The sequence below is a fragment of the Condylura cristata genome, unplaced genomic scaffold, assembly GCF_000260355.1.
Source record: "Condylura cristata isolate star-nosed mole 26May11 unplaced genomic scaffold, ConCri1.0 scaffold00001, whole genome shotgun sequence".
NCBI lineage: Eukaryota > Metazoa > Chordata > Mammalia > Eulipotyphla > Talpidae > Condylura > Condylura cristata.
This window is the reverse complement of record NW_004567102.1, coordinates 56,745,395-56,761,023: the sequence shown is the minus strand read 5'-3', so window position 1 is coordinate 56,761,023 and position 15,629 is coordinate 56,745,395. Positions and strand designations below refer to the sequence as shown.

The 15,629-nt window shown below is 40.4% G+C and overlaps 1 pseudogene; it reads left to right on the top strand.

The window, feature by feature from the left end:
* The first annotated feature begins 7,247 nt into the window (after nt 1–7,247).
* Nucleotides 7,248–7,965, top strand: LOC101632007 (annotated as a pseudogene).
* The last annotated feature ends 7,664 nt before the right edge of the window (nt 7,966–15,629 follow it).

The window sequence follows — 15,629 nt, the reverse complement described above, 5'->3', positions numbered from 1 at the left end:
AATGGCTATGCTAATCCCTTCTACCCCAATCTTGGCAGTGAGTCAGTCTTCAGATGCCTCCTTTCTATTCCTTCTTCCATCAATAGCACAGGTGACTTTGCGTCACAGGGCAGTGAGGGGGGGCACCCCAGGAATAGGTTCTGCCATCTGCCACATCAAGGCAATACATGTAGACCTTTAATGGAAAGGAACTTTAATATTAGTGTGCAATCCAGAAAAGAAAAAGAATAGAGTTTACAAATCTATACTTATAGCTTGTGACAGCTACAGTTTCTGATCAGAAATGGTTGCATTGTTTCATTTGTGTCCACCAAACTGTGCAGCAATCCAATGGAAACCTTGCTTTTTACTTGTACAGGCTGGAACAGTGTCCACTTCCTCCACTGCAACCACTATGCTTCCTCAGCCAAGCCCCAGGAAGACCACCTATTTACCAAAAAACTGAGCACTCTTGGGCAATGTTGCATGACAAAATTGGTTTGTCTTCTGTACGCTAAGTCACACCACCGTCCAGCTCAAATTTTCATGCCTTAATGATCTGTTCTCTCCTTGTGCCCCCTCTGGATAGTGCTACACAACTAATTCCACTGTTTCCTCCTCTTCCATCTCCCACAGACATTGGACTGAATATATTTCAGAGACTTCTGCCTTTTGCCCTCAAGTATGTCATAGCACGGCAGTGCCTGGAGAAGAGTTAGATTTTTACACAGTGTCCAATAAGTTATTGGGGGTTGGAGGGGGACTACATAATCTTTCACTTGTTAATCAAAAAAAAATAAAGAATGCCCTCCCTGGTGGCGCAGCGGGTTAAAGTACAGCACTAAGAAGCTTAAGCCAAGTCTGCATGAGTTCGATCCCCATCTGCCCCAGAGGAGATCCACATGGCGAGCAGACCCCTCCTGACCCGCCCACTGCTCCCCTCAGCAGTGTACTTTGATCATCTGCCTTCTCTGCTCCCCACGCTGTTCTGGAGAATACTCTCACCCTCAACATCTCTGGACTGTACCCCAGTTCTATATGAATAGATAAAATCCTAATAATAAATAAATAAAGAAAAATAAAGAAAAAAAATTATCTGCAGCTAACACAGTTTTCTGTTAACCTCTGTTTTCTCAAATTCTGACACAAATTATAACCATGTCTGTGTAACCACAGAGTGGTTCCATGACATGAAAGAATAAAGGCTTCTGCAGGTAACTAAAATGGAATCATATGGTAGATACTGTTCAGAAAAAGTCTTCATGTAATGATGACATTAAACCAAAATCTGAATGACGAAAGCATTGGGGTGTCAGAATTTGGGATTCTGTCACTGGAAAGTAAACCAGTGATGAGACAGAAAGAAGGTGCCGGGCCCATCATGAGCACAGAGCTGCAGGTGAAGAGCAGGTTTAGGGGCTTTATAGCCAGTTTACAATCCTAACCTTGAATCCCGTTACAGACTGAGTCTGTCCTGATCTATTTTCTTGTCAACTTATATCTCCAAAGAAGATCTCTTGGACTTGCTACCTCATGCTCCCCTGAAATGTATCATCATTCTGTGCTTACTACCAGTTTTTCCATCTCTGTGAGAGTTTGGATCCTGCCTGGCAGCATGGATTTTCTCCTGGAAACTTCAGCTGAGTCTAGTACCTTACCATCCACATTCATCACCTCTGGAGCCACTCTGGAGAACGCTCAGCCCTTTATACCCACTCTTTTCTGAAAAGACATTGCTCAAAACTTCAGCCATCAGTGGAAATAGAATAATGCACTAATGGTGTGAACAGATCTTGAGAATTTTCTCTGAGAGTAATCTAAATACTACTTGAATACTTTGGAAATCTATGATTTTATACCAATTTACTTCTTTACCTTTCAAGTTATGAGTTAGTGTTCCTTGGGTTATGCATATTGAAGAAATAATGGTTATGGGCGTGTTTTCTTTTAGTACTTCTCTTCTGTTTATCATTAACTTCATACATAGGTCTCAGAAATAACTGACATTTCCTGCAAAAATAAAAGCAAAAGCAAGAAAAATTCCTGAAGCAACTACATATTCACAACGAATCTGAAAGTTATCACAGTCATCTTTAAATGAACTATTGAGTTCTCAAATATTTTCTGTAAATTTTGTGAGAAGTAAAATTAAAAGTGTGGCCCTGCTGTAATACTGTCTAGACTCTAGAAAGTATGCTAACCCCATGACCCACCCATGACAGAAAAATCCAATTAAGGTTCATATGTTTTTTAAGTATCTAACAGGTGTAAGACACAATTTTAGATAACAAAATTGACACACACCTTCCTTGTAGATATATGCAACATACTGCAAGATTAATAAACACTGTAAAGTATTTCTGAGAGGTAGCATAGCCGCTTGAAAATGAATATGGGGAGAGATCTGTTGTGTATCTTTCCTTATGATTTGAATTGTTAAAACATGCATGCATTACTTTTAAAATTATAAATACTGGGGGCCCTCCCTGGTGGCGCAGCAGGTTAAAGCACAGCATCAAGAAGGTAAAGCGACTACAGCATGAGTTCGATCCCTTCCTCAGAGGTGATCCACATGGTGCGGCAGACCTCTCCTGAACCGCCTGCTGCTCCCCTCAGCAGTGTACTTCGTAGATCTGCCTGTTCTGCTCCCCACTCTGTCTCTGGTGAAGCCTCTCACCGCCCCTGCACCTTTGTCCTAACTCCAGGTCTGCAGGCATAAATAAATAAATCTTTTTTACAAAGTAAAAATAGTGGGCCATTCGTTGGGGCGCAGCAGGTTAAAGCGCAGCCCTGCAAGCTAGCCACAGCTGCTCTTCTGTGTGACTTTGATCCCTGGTCCCAGAGGTGATCCATAGGGCACAGCAGACCTCTCTCCTGTCTTACCCACTACCCCTCAGTTCTGTACTTTTTCAATTTGCCTGTTCTGCTCCTCATCTGTATGTGGTGAATCCTCTCACCACTCCTGCACCACTGGTGTATACCCCAGTTTTGTATGCATAAATAAATCTTTAAATAATTTAAAAGACTAACACAAGATGTCTTCAGTTAAAGGAGAGACTCTTTAAATTAGTCAGGAATGAGATTTTTCATAGTCTCTTCTGTCATACGTTTTTTATACATAGGAGTTCTATCAAGGTGTGCTACCTGAAACTGGAACACTAACAACTCACTTCATCTTGCCAGAAGTAATAAATCACAAAGAGAAGCAGAATGTGACTAAGGAAAACAGAACAACTGAGTGAGAACCAAAGATGAGAAAAAGCAGTGAAACTAGAAAAGGCAAGGCTGAAAGGTGGGGTGGGTGCATTAATCCGTGCCTGGAAGGAAACAAATGGAAAGATCCACCAGCCCCCTTTCTGTAGCCAGGCTGTGCTCTATCACATCTTCTGTGTGCCCCCTACTGGGCACAGAAACAAAGCAGAGGGGAAAGTTTGGGAGAATAAAGGAAAGGGGGGTGTAGCTGGCTGGGGAGCTCCTGAGGAAGGATCACAGGGAATTCAGCATCAGACAACTTGGAAATCACCACCACCTCTTTTCCGTGTATCCAGGCAGATTTTTTTTTTTTCTTTTTCCAGTTTGGGCTTTAATATTTCAGTCTTGCATCATTTAAAAAGTACCAATGTTTGGGGAAAAATCTAGAAGAACAATAGGTTGTTGGTGAGTATTGTGACTGTTTAAAAGAGCTGAGAACTGCCCCAGACTATGAGCAACAGGAATGAGGAAAGTAGAAACAACTATTCCTGTTAAAATTCCAGTTTATTCCAGGAATGTTTTTTCTGGAGTCTGTTGTTATATAGCTGCAAGGACAGTAAAAGTAAAGAGAATCCTTTTAAGATTTATTCTCTTCCCATGGAAGGAGGAAGAATTTGGGGCAGATATTTGTTGGGAGTTTATGCAGGAGGGATTCTCTCTACAAACACAGAGAAGTAATCACGATGGCTGCTGGAGATGAGCTGGAAGGACATCACCGTTTTCTCACTGGAGTCCTGGTCTACCCAGGAACCACACACTGCCCTTGCTCCGGTTCTGGGTGCTTCAGATCTTGATTTTCAGGAAGTAACTTTTCTCTCTTTAGGGGCCACTTCTCAGATGAACATATATAACACCATTTCTGTTTCTGCATTCTTTCCTAGGAGATTCTTGCCTCATCGGAAGGGTGAGATGATTCTTTTTGCCTCTCTCTGCCATGCATTTCCTGGTCCTTTTTGTGTACTACCTACAATGCACTGCCATGTTAATGTCGGGGTCAGCTTTACCAAAAATCATGGAAGAAGCTCGCCATGCCTTCAGGCTCCATTATCATGCTTCCCACCACTAGATTTCTAAGCCCATGACTCCTATTTTAAGAAAGAAAATGAAACTTTTTGAGGCACCTGCTAAACTGTGTGAAATTTTTATGTCCTGCTACTGCTGCCGATAGTTAAAGTAAAAAGGAAAAACCTCCCTTTAAGTAAATCGGTTATATGTGGGTGTGGGAAGATAGTGAAGAAATGTTGCAATATTTGGTCTAGTCAAAAAGTGCTTCCTTGTGCAAAGGAAGGAAGAAATAGGATCCTCTTTCTTGCTGTGTAGGCTAGGAGAGCTCCATATGATTAGCAGATATCGACCACATCTTCATTGCTCAATCTTTCTAAATTCCTCCAACTTTATCTTAATCTTTTCTAGCCTACCATTTATTTCCTTATTACAAAAGACAGTTTTATATACTATTATTCATGTCCTACTAGCTTTTCACCTCTCCATCTAAGCTATACATTTCATGAGGCAAGAATCATGCTCAATGTAATTGCTCCCTGGTTAGAGTTCTCACTGAGCCAGGTGTTCAGTAAGTATTTGTGGCAATAATGAGCAAATCAATCCATGAACAAGTGAATGAACCCATGAGATGCAGAATTGGAATTTCTCTTTTCTTACTGCAGAGTCAGTGCCATGCCCACTTTATTTAGCTTGGAATATAAGCTCTCTGACCTATCCAGCTTGAAACAAAAAAGGTGTTTTAAAGTGTCAAACAGTAGGTGAATCCTGCCAGAGAAGAATAGAGCAGCTCCAGGGGAAAGAGAATATTGGGCCATGGGTAGGTGTCAGGTAGAGCTAAAGTGTCACAGCGGCTCCTTCTTGCTTTCACCAGAATCAGCAACCACAGTGGTGTTTTGTGATAGGGTGGGGTGGGGGAGATGTTGACCTTAGCAGAGTAGGGTCTGTCCTATAACTTCCTTTAGCTCCTTCCTGCCCAAACTAGATGGTTTACTGAAGAGGGCTATCTACATTAGTTCTCATCTTTTCTACTGCCTTTCCCATTTCTCTGCCATCTTCCTGTTGGGGTCAGGCACCAGCCAAACCTAGGCATGTGGATGAAGCAAATGCTCCAAAAAGAAGCAGATATTCGAGAGTGATAATTGCATGATTTATTTGTCACCACCAGTCAACGAAAGCCCAGGCAGAAAAACAAGACCCAATTACTTGACAAGTTTTCTACCTGGCCATTTCTAGGCCTATACATATCCCTTCCTCATAATGACTGCTACCTCTCGTTTTGAGTCTCACCCAGGAACTGGCCCTTAATGAAACCTCTCTTCTCTGAGACCTTGTACTTCTTGGTGACATTTTACTTCTGACCCCACACATGACTGAATTACTTAATGGAGAGATTTTTCTTTTTACCTAGTTGTGAATAGGAACCAAAGTTGATTAACTATTTTTCTATATTTTATTATTAGTGTTCTTTTTTTTAAGATTTATTTATTTATTAATGTAAGAACTGGGGAACAGGATAGAGGTTGGTGTTTGACAGGATTCATTGGAGCCAGATGGGGAGCAGAACAGGCAAATGTAATGAATATACTGCTGAGGGGAGCAGCAGGTGGGTAAGGAGAGGTCTGTCCCCCGGGTGGGGATTGAACTTGTGCTGTAGTGGCAACAGATAGCTTCATAGTGCTGCATTTTAACTTCTTGAGACACTAAGGAGGACCCTATTATTAGATTTCTTAATGAGGTTCCACATTTCTTTCTTTGGATTCAATCAATGAACAAAGACATAATAGGTTTTGTTGCTACTGAGACTCAGATCTTAAATACTTGTGAGTCTATGTTGGCAAGCCGCCTAACCTCTTTCTGTAATGACAGGCACCTACAGATGCCTATCTCACTATGTTAGGCTACTAGTGACATGCTCTCTGGTTCTCCTCCTAACTCCATGACTACTCTCTTCCAGCCATTGGTATTCACTAAAAACCAGTACTTCCTTCATACTGTTCCTGAATCTTCTCTTGGTGCCACCACTATCTTGACACTGGACAAACTAATTGGCCTCTCTGAGCCTCAGTCCTCACATTTGTAAAATGAGGATAATATTGTGACACAACGGGTTAAAGCATAGCACTATGAAACTATCACAGCCAATACAGCATGAGTTTGATCCCTGGCCAGGGAGGTAACCCACATGGCATGACAGACTTCTCCTGACCTGCCGTCTGCTCCCCTAAGCAATGTGCTTTGTCAATCTGCCTATTCTGTATCCTGCACTGTCTCTGGTGAATCCTATTACCACTCCCCACACCTCTGACCTGTACCCCATATTTGTTCTGTATGCACAAATAAATAAAAATTTAAAAAGATAATATTACTGGCCTCACTGGATTATTGTGAAGATTAAATGGATATGTGTCTGGCATATAGTAAATGCTCAATAAGCTATTAGTTATTCTCCTTTTCCATGGCCTTGATAGTCAGTGCTATGTTAACATTTCAAATCTTTATCTTCTTATTAAGCTAGATAGACATTTCTGATTGCCTAGAAGATATTTCTGGTCCCTCAAGCCCAAAACAGACTCATCTCCATCCCTTCCAAAATTTTATTTCTCCTTCAGAATTTTGATGCCAGTTAAGGATCTCCATCCTTCAAGCTAGAAAACTCAGGGTGAACTCTTGGTATCACCCCTGTTCAGCTTGATTCTTCCTGAATAAGATGTCTCCCCACCACACTGAATATGGACTGGACACTTATTACCTCACCTTCCTCTACTTGATACCACAAACTCCTATCAGAATTACTTTCCTCAAAACAGGAATATGATTATGCTCTAAAAATTACTCGTTATATGTGTAAAGGATACAAGGTACAAAGACCCATTACAGAATTATTCACATTAAGCCAGAATTGGTTTTAAAAAGTCAAGGAACAGGCAGAAGCACATTGGTATTGGAAGAGCTGTCTAGGCTCACGAGAGGCGGGTAGGAGCAAAGGAGGCTGTGTCCGGCAGTCTGCCATCATGCACATATTTGATCAGAAGATCAAATTTGATTCACTCTCAAAATTTTCCCACATAACTCCCTCAACACAGCAGCACCTGAAGAAGGTCTATGCCAGTTTTTCTCTCTGTATGTTTGTGGCAGCAGCTGCTCGGGCCTATGTCCATGTGGTCTCTCATTTCATGCAGGCTGGCCTGCTGTCTGCATTGGGCTCCCTGGGCTTGATGATTTGACTGATGGCAGTTCCTCATAGCCATGAAATGGAGACAAAAAGGCTGGGGCTTCTTGGTGGATTTGCTTTCCTTACAGGATTTGGCCTGGGCCCTGCTTTGGAGGTTGGCATTGCCATCAACCTCAGCATCCTGCCCATTGCCTTCACAGGCACAGCAATGATCTTTACCTGCTTCACACTGTGTGCGCTCTATGCCAGGCACCATAGCTACCTTTTTCTGGGAGGTATCTTGAGGTCAGTCATGAGCCTGATGCTTTTGTCTTCCTTGGGGAACCCTTTTCTTTGGATCTATTTGGCTTTTCCAGGCAAAACTGTATTTGGGACTGGTGGTGATATGTGGCTTTGTCCTTGTTGATACCCAACTTATTATTGAAAAGGCTGAAAATGGAGAAAAGGATTATAACTGGCACTACACTGCCCTCTTTTTGGATTTTGTTACCCTCTTCAGAAAAGTCATGATGATCCTGGTTGTAAAAGAGAAGGATAATAAGAAGGAGAAGAAATGAAAGACCACCTAGCCTTTCCCAATGTCACTTCCCTCCATCCCTCATTATCTCTTTGAACACATTACAGTAGGCATGTTCTGTGATAATGAAAGCAACAGAAAAGCTTTTGTACTCTATGATTTTTCTCTATTTTGAATTTTTTGATCATAAAACTGAAAAAAAACATAAAAAGTCAAAGAACAAATATCTAAGAATAGCAGACAAAATAGACTGAAAATATTCAAGCAAGAGAATACTATACAGCATTGTAACTAAATAAATTAGGCTATAGCAATAATCAACAAGGATGAATCTAATACTGAGCAACCGAAATCAAACACAAAGAATATACTCAATATGATGCTGTTTATAAAAGTTCAGAGATAGACAAAGCTAAGCTTTAATTTCTGAGGGTGTATACAAATACAAATAAACTCTAAAGAAAAACAAAGAATGATTATGAGTCACAAAGATAGTGGTTATTGTCTTTGGAACTTAACTGGGGTTATGACTATGGTAGGGAGGGAAGGTGAAGTATTCACAGCATGTACCTGGTATATTTCGATACCAGGGTGAACATTACAGAAGTATTTGCTTTATCATTATGCTATGAAGCATATTTCTTTAGTTGTTGCCCGAACACAGTTATTGCATTAACTTAATGCAGCAAGGAAAGAAATACAATTACATTATTTTGCTCTTGAAGCCCCTCAATGTTCGCAGCTGTTAAGAAGACACGTTCCAGTCTCCCTGTGTTGGCACTGATGTTCTTCCCAGTCTTGCTCCAGTCATTTCTGGCCCACTTCAGCCTATGCACCTCACTTTGTAACTGAACTAACTCCCCTACATTCCCTGTATTTATATAACATGATCTTTCTCACTTCTGTGCCTCTCACCTGCTCTTCATGGCTGCTTTGACTCATCTATTGGGGGAAATGATGGAATGTTAAGATTACCTGTATGAAAATGGTAACCATCAGATGCCTTACTTGCTAAGTAAGGTTTCTGTAGAAAAATAGAAGAATATTCAAAAAGTAAGGTTCAAGCCAGAGAACATTTCTCTATTGTTTACCTGGCAAATAACTCCTTTCTTTTAGTAATCATTCCAAAGTTATCTCTTATCAAAGTCATCTTCAAACACTGCAAGAAGAGTTAATGGTTCTGTTTCTTTAAAAAACAAAACAAAACACTGCTGTGATTTAACCTGCTGCGCTACCAGGCAGAGCTGTGATTTAATGTGCTTATTGCAACATCTTTTCTAGAATTCTCTCTTCTAGTCCGGGAGACCCCAATGGCCAGAATTTCTTATTTATCATTGTGTCTAGCCCTCATTAGAGCCAGTTATTTCTGTCCATAACTCTCTTCTCACTCCTGAAGTAGCCCTTATCAGATTGCATGTTAGTTTTATCTCTTTATAAAGTTGTCTCAACCATGTCATACATACAATCTTTGAGAGAATTAAAGTGAGATAATTTAAAGAACACAGCACAGCACAGTATTAAGGACATTTATTTTCACAGCTTTTATAAGGATTTTTAACAGACTCAGAAATGTGCTAGAGGGCGCTGATTCACCGCTAAAAGAGCTATTATGCTCCATGGGACAGTAGCACTTGATTCATGTCCGTGTTAAATAAACGTCTGATGTGTGAAACAAAGATATCAATCACCTTTATTCAATGAAATAAATCAATGTAATTCCAGTATTTAAGTCTATAACTTACTTGCAATTATTTTGGAGAACAATCCAGCAGTTTGGGTGATGGCATTGTACACTTATGTTGCATCCCTGTTTATTTCCCATCCTAGGGTTGGTCCAACTAGCAGTGGAAAAGTAAAAAGCAGAGATTGTTGATTTTGATAATGATGCCTCAGAGTGTTTTCTCAACTGTAAAAGAGGAGGTTTGGCCCAGGTCATTCATCTTCAAAGTTCTTTTCAACTCTAACATTCACAAAGCTAGATTATTAAAGAACCAGGTATGGTTTTCAAAAATATTAACATTCAAAAAAGTAATAAAATTCAGTCAAAATTGACTAACAAAATTATTTTTTAATTTGTCAAGAAAAAAACTTAGAACTGCCACTTCCTGTTTTTCCTTCTATCGAGAAAAAAAAAAAAAAGGTGAGTGAGGCTCTCCCCCTGGTGGCTAAACGGGTTAGGACGCAGCACTGCAAGCTGGCCGCAGCCACTTCAGTGCAAGTTCCATCCCCTGCGCTGGAGAAGATCCACAATGAGTCCACAAGGCGTGGCAGACCTCTCCTGACCCACCTGCTGCTCCCCTCAGCAGTGTACTTCGTCAGTCGGCCTGTTCTGCTCCCCACTCTGTCTCTGGTGAAGTCTCTCACTGTCCCGTACCTCTGGCTCGTACCCCAGTTCTGTTACGAATAAATAATCTTAAAAAAAAAAAAAAAGTGAGTGATAAATGATTGGCATCTCAAAAATGTATTGATTGTGAAATGTTTTCTACCCACTTCTATATCTCTACACCTGTCATAACTACTTCAGTTAAATCTTTGTTTTCTTTTGGAGAGGGTGATAAAGTAGGCTTGTTTTGTAGGAAATATTAGCTGGTCAGTTGAAGTCATTACAGTTTTACAACAACTTTATTTCACTCACTCAGGACAATACAAACATTTATATTTAAGGACAAAGTCAGGAGGAGAGTATTAAATAAAGGTATAAAGAGATTAGTGAATAACTTGCTTTTATGTTTTATGAAGCTCTTCTACTTTGAAAGAATCAAAGTGACTCACAGTTTGGGTATAAGATGAGGCCGGAAACAGAAACAAAAAATTTGATGCTGCGCTAACGCCATCACTAGCCCTCCCAGCAGGCCATGCTGCAGGGTCCCGAGCAAACAAATTGTTGTCCTGGTCATTTAAAAAAATGGGATGTCCTATAAACCATCCTATTGAAAAAAAATTTACTTTGAGAAAAAAATTGTTTAGTTTTATAAGATTAAGGTAAAAAATTGCAGTGAGAATTTAATATTTTTCATGAAATTATGTTCCAAATTCAACAACTTAAGTGGTTACGTGGGGGCACTTTGAACATTCCAAATAATGAAAATTCAAATATTAAAAGTTTTTTATTTTAAGCTTCATGAAGATGCCCATACAATTGCTGTCTGTGTGTCTGTTGGTTATATTTTCTTAACTTCTTTGGGTCTAGCTTCCAATTATGTAAGACAAAACTGTAATCAGTATTTCCTTAGAGAATGTGGTGGCCCAGTGTATGCATGGACTCCGCAGTTGGCCATTATTAGCACTGCTATTCAGTATCGCTCATGTAGTAATGGCACAAACAAGAACTGGGCAAAGTTTTCATGAATTTCAAACCTAGCATGCAGGTTCTTTATATCCTATTTTAAAAACAAAATTCATTTTGCAGAATTATCAAGTACTCTTTCATTCCCTACTTCTTCCTCTGGCATCCAAATTATTATTATTATTATTAGCAAAAGATGATCTCTCTTCAGAAGTGAATTCACAAATTCCTTTATCATTTATGATACTTTAAAAACATCCACAGAGAATTCACATACAAGGCAATGCAGAGCTCTGTTCGGAAATAGAGAAAACCTGCAGTAATGCTATGAGATACTCTCCTTGCCAGTCTTATCCAGGAAGTCCTGCAACTCTGAGTTGCCATGGAGTGACTTTACACAGGTATAGGTATGGCTGCAAAGCCAGCTGAATAACCAACCCTCCCATCTAGCTGTCCACCCACATACCCCTTACCCACACCACATTGTCCTATGTTCTCTAGGAAGTCAGCTGTTCTGGCATGCCTTGCTTTCTGAATTGCACAATATCATGAACTCAAGAGAGATTCTTTGGGCAATTGCTGAAACTTAGCAACAGCCTGTTGATTACTAGTGGTTTACAACATCCCACACAAATGGCGTGTTATTTTAAGCTGTGCTTTGGCACCTGGGCTTTCTGAGGGCCACCACATTTATAACAGCCAACCAGCAGTTGTTTGTGGATCTTGTTGATTGTCATTTATGTGAACCCTGTTCTAGAGGTTGATTTTTAAGGCGAGGACATAACCCACAGGTGACAATGTTAAAGCAGATCCATAATCTACTTGGAGCTTCTCTTTGGGTCAAAGTTCCCAGTTGTGTGGAGAGTTTAGTGATGTTTGCTCATTAAAAGAATTGAAACTGTATGATAAAGTCTTCGGGGCCACAGTCTGCTATGCTCCATTCATTCATTCAATTTAATTTCTTGAAAACTAAGTATGTTCCAGGCAATGTGTAAGAATCTCCAAAATGCAACGAACAAGATATATAATCCATGCCCTAACAGAGCATGGTCTAGTGGGGCAGACAGCTGGAAGAATGATTTTTATTGTTTCTTTGTGCTCTCCAATGTGAGTATTAAAAGCTATCAGTTTAAAATTGTTTTTGCAATTGCTGCTTCCACTTTGATAAAAAGTTCTGTGATTTCCCTTTAAAATAATTATTTGCCTTTCTCCAGTATTGTCTTTATCCAAAAACAGAGCATCAACTATATACAATGTTCCAAGAATTGTCCTCAGAACTATAATAATGGCATGGATACATCCTTTTATCAGTAAAGCAAGGCCTTAGAAAATGGGGAAAAGGAGTTAAGAAATTATCTGCCCAGAAAGACAATAGCTGGGAATTTCTTTTATTTTATAGGAGGTTTCTTAGCTTACATGAATTTTTTAAAATGGTAAACAAAAAATATTGAAACTTATGGAGCATAGAAAACTGACAAGATATCCCCCTTACAAAGAAAGGTATTTCCACTATCATGTTATTGTTATTTCTTTGAAAGAAGTGGGTAAGCCACTGAAAACATTATTGTTCAGAAAATAATTCCAAAAATAATTCCTAAACATACAGTAAAATAACTTCTCATTGTTTAATCTGGAAATTGTAAGTCTGCAGAAATATTTTCAGAAGTTCTTGCTTTAAGAAGTGCTATCTTAAAGACTCAAGAGCCTATTCCAATTCATTAGTGCTTCTTCAGCAACTCACTGTTGAAATCATATGGTAATTCCACGACAAAGCCTTCCTAGTGACTAATTTCTAGCATGTAAGAGAGACAACACCCTAACTCTATTCATTCAGAAAGTACTCCAACTACCTGGGTTAATAAAATGCTTATACACTTGCAACTATTAAAAAAAAATTAGACACAAGGGAGAAAAGGGACATCTTGTCTGCCCCCATCCACCTGCCTTTCTTTTTTAAGGTTTATTTATGCATGCAGAACTGAGTACAGGCCAGAGGTGCAGAGGCAGTGAGAGGCTTCACCCAAGACAGAGTTGGGAGCAGAACAGCCAGATAGAAAAAGTATGCTGCTGAGGGGAGCAGCCGGTGTTCAGGAGAGGTCTGTTGTGCCATGTGGGTCACCTCCAGGGCTGAATTGGCTTCACAGGGAGGGCCCCATTTTGTTTTTTAAGTTGTCTTTCTAAAATGCAAATCTTATTATTTCACAAGAAAATCCTTCCGTTTTTGCTTGTGGTGATTTCCAACTAGAGGGACGCCCTCCACCAGAGTATATGCATGTATGAGGAATGAGGTGTTACTACCACCTCAAGGATTTTTCAAAACCCTACATGCACATGGGGGTGCGTGACCTCACTCAAGTCCCTTTTGCCTCTCACACCATTCTGCTCCCAGAGAAAACTGCTGCCATGCTGGTCCTGCAGTGGCATGTGTTGTCCCTCTATGTTGAGACTTATATAAAGACACAGCAGGAAAAAGTCCAAATGCCTCACCAAGTCATACAACTTGCAAGCACAGGAGTCTCCCTGGGATGCTTTTCAACCTCATTTCAGCCACTTGCCATTACATGCCCTTTGAGATAAGCACATCAACCTGAGGGAATTTTTCTATTTTCACATCTCTCCCTTTCTGCTATCCCATTTCCCTAGAATGCATTTCTCCTTTTATATAGCTAGTGTAATCTATTTGGCCTTTAGGATGGCACCAACCATTATCTTCTGCCAAACAGCCCGCTCCTGGATCCTAGGTTTTCACACCTTATCCTGGGTATTTAAGAACTGAGTCACAATTCCCTCCTGGAGCCCACCATACCGTGGCTAATCGCACCTCATTCTTCCAGCACACTCTTCACATCAAAATCAAAATCTTTCCTACAATCTATGGAAACATGTACAATCAGATCTTGCTTCCCATCACTCTCCTTCACTTCCTGCTCCAGTCACATTGGCTTTTTTTTTTTTAAAAAAAGACTTATTTATTTGTGCATACAGAACTAGGGTACAGGTTAGAGGTGCAGGGGCGGTGAGAGGATTCACCAGAGACAGAGTGGGGAGCAGAACAGGCAGATCAACAAAGTACACTGCTGAGGGAGCAGCGGCTGGTCAGGAGAGGTCTGCCGCACCATGTGGGTCACCTCCGGGGCAGGCGGGGATCGAACTCACACTGAAGTGCCTTTAGCTTCTTAGTGCTTTAACCTGCTGCGCCACCAGGGAGGGCCCCACATTGGCTTCTTAATACTAAAACTCCAAACACATATTGACCTCACAGGCCTTTGTAACTTTGTTCTCTACCCAGAATGCTTTTTTCCTTTAGTGTTGCTGTGGTTCAAAACCTCACTTAAGTGCTGATTCATGTCATAACATCCGAAATTACTTTTTATAGAGTAGCACCAACTCATCTTCACTTTACCTCCCCTCCCCTTGCTGGATTCTCTAAAGCACTTGTCACCACTTTACATATTGTATTTTCATTGATTTTTTTTCCACTCCCACATTCATTCAGATATCAGAACATAAACTACCCCAGGTTTTATATTGTTCCTAAAATAGCAATGACATAGATGTTCAGTAAGCATGTGTTATTGCCATTATTACTTGTCAACCACCTGAGAGTGAGGTGGGTCTTCCGGTTAAACATATTAGATTGGACACATGAATTTGCTTCTTTCTAAAAGCACACTAAATTGACAGTAAAGTTTAAAATAATAATAATAAAAAAATGGAGGTAGGGACATCACAAGGCCTTTCCTGACCAATCTATTTTAAACTATACCCTCCCCTTCTCAGTCTCCTTATCCTGCCTTTCCTACCCCCACCTACGGCACCTATTAGATTTAATCATTTACTTTAAAATTATGTTGAGTTCTCAGACCCATTTCTAGACTCTAAGCAACAACATGGTGGATTAACCACTAAGGCGATACTAAGTTCTCAAACAATACTTAATTCAGTGAGTTCCCAAAAAACAATTTGGAGAATGAACAAATGGAGAATACAGCAAGTCTATCGATGCTGGAAGAGTGATAATCAACCAGGAGGCTGAAATCTAAGCCATCAAGACAAGGGGGTTGGAGGTGACCGGAACAAGTCAGTTCACTCAGCTGACCTGCAAGGTGTCTCCAGAATTGGAGTGCACTCAAACTGGCCTCCTGCTAAAAAGGAGTCTGAGCAGAGGGATTCTGATTTAAAGACACAGCATAGCTGAGAGTGAGACTGAAGCATTTGCATAAACTAATATCTACTTACCAGAGACCTCTAGCTCTCTCTCTCTCCACTTGACCTTAAGAAGACAAGCAGTTAAGTGGATTAAACAATCTCCTCCTCCAGGACCCTTCCACCAAAGAAACCAGGAAGGAACCCAGTTTTTCTCTGGTTAAGATTACTCTGTCCAAGAAAAAACCCAGGAAAAGATTTCACACTAATCA